Genomic DNA, 2,221 nt, shown 5'->3' with positions numbered 1-2,221 from the left:
TCTAGCAAGGCATTAACATGAAGATAATTGGGAGCTTCCTGGAGGAGCATTACACTCTGCCCGCTTCAAGTACCTGTCAATGAGCTGCAGGTTATAAGGACTTTTAATTGTATCTACATTTCCTTCTGGAAGCTAGGTTATTGATAGAAATGCTTTGTTCTTGTAGAGTGCCTGAAGAATATCACACATATCCCATCTGGCGGGGTGGGGCAGGGGGATGTCAGCTTCTTCTTTGTCCTCAGCTTGCCTTCTTTTTTTTTCTTTTTAAAGATTTTGTTTAGGGCGCCTGGGTGGCTCAGTTGGTTAAGCGACTGCCTTCGGCTCAGGTCATGATCCTGGAGTCCCAGGATCGAGTTGCGCGTCGGGCTCCCTGCTCAGCGGGAAGTCTGCTTCTCCCTCTGGCCCTCCCCCTCTCATGTGCTCGCTCTCTCTCTCTCTCTCTCAAATAAATAAATAAAATCTTAAAAAAAAAGATTGTATTTATTTATCTGAGAGAGTGAATGGGAGAGAGCTCTAGAGAGCTTTCTCTTTCCTTTCTGTCCTCATCTTCGCTTTAAAAACTTTCACTTCATTTCAGCCTTTTGTGTCTATGAGATTCATTCTCCGACTGTGTGAGACTAGAACCCTGCAATCCTGCAACAGAAACACACCAACAAAGAATTTTATTTATTTTATTATTTTTTTAAGATTTTATTTATTTATTTGACAGAGAGAGACACAGCGAGAGAGGGAACACAAGCAGGGGGAGTGGGAGAGGGAGAAGCAGGCTCTCCGCCGAGCAGGGAGCCCGATGTGGGGCTCGATCCCAGGACCCTGGGATCATGACCTGAGCCGAAGGCAGACGCTTAACCGACTGAGCCACCCAGGCACCCCACAACAAAGAATTTAAAAAAATGTTTTCCTTGTGACGAGAACTCTCAGAATCAGCTCTCTTAACTATCAAATACACCATACAGCACTGTAAACTACAGTCCTCATGATGTACACTTCATCTATAGCACTTAATGTATCTTATAACTGAAAGTTTCTACCTTTTGACCACCTTCCTCCACCTTCCTCCCTCACCCCCCACCACCCTCTGCCTCTGGTAACTACAAATCTGATCTCTTTGTCTATGAGTTTGGATTTTTTTTTTAAGATTTCACATACAAATGAGATCAGACAGTATTTGTCTTTCTCTGTCTGATTTATTTCAGACATAGCATAATGGTCTCAAGTTTCATCCATGGTGTCACAAATGATAAGATTTCATTCTTTTTTTTAGTGACTGAATAATATTCCATTGTGTGTGTGTCTGTAAATCCAGGAAGGGACTGCCTCTCCTTAGGTTAACTAATCCCTAGAAAGAGCAAACAAATTACTGTGGCTATGGCTTTGATATGTAAACCAACCACTCCCGAGACCTTTCCAGCAACAGCCTCTACTATTAGGGCTTTTGAAGTTCAGAACACTACCCCTTAAATCACCTCAGTTACCAGACAAATAGAAACCACCCCTATTAGAACCCACCAATCTTAAATTTGTTCAGCTGCCTCAACCATTCATTCCCCTGAAAACCCCAATAAAGGCTTATGCCCATGCTTTTCTATTGCCTCTTGACTAACTGGTAATTCCTTCATGACGCAGCATGCCCTCTATTCTTGAGCATTGTAAATAATAAACTCCCTCTCCAATGGTAATTGTTTCCTAATGTGTTTGGTCTCCCCATACCTAAATAAAGCCAAAATGTTCTCAATGTAACAGCACTGGGCCCAGTCAAACGTACCCAGCACAGACTGAGGTAGGGCGGGGGCAGTCATCTCACTGATGAAGGAGAGTATCTCTTTAAGTCTGACTGGGAATAATATGGTCGATAAAAAGAGAAAAATGTAATCTCTAAGGGAAAGAATTGACACATTCTATCAAATTAATTTTTTTATAAAAAGTTATATAAAAAGAGTAGAAAGGGAAACTATAAAAATCAGATTATATCAGCAGTGTATATAATTAAAGATTCCTTTCTAGAACATTTAAAAACTTCCTATAAGTCTATAGGAAAAAGAAAACCTATTGTAGATTGAATATGTGTTTCTCCCCAAAATTCATACGTTGAGCTCTTACTTGGAATATGATGGTACGTGGAGGTGGGGCCTTTGGAAGTTAATTAGTTGAGTTAATTAGGATGAGGTGATGATGGTGAAGCCCTCACAATGGAATTAGTCCTCCTATAAGAAGAGAGAAA

This window comes from Mirounga leonina, unplaced genomic scaffold (genome assembly GCF_011800145.1).
Source record: "Mirounga leonina isolate KUSES-001 unplaced genomic scaffold, KU_Mleo_1.0 Mir_176, whole genome shotgun sequence".
Classification (NCBI taxonomy): domain Eukaryota; kingdom Metazoa; phylum Chordata; class Mammalia; order Carnivora; family Phocidae; genus Mirounga; species Mirounga leonina.
Note: the sequence above shows the minus strand (reverse complement) of the source record.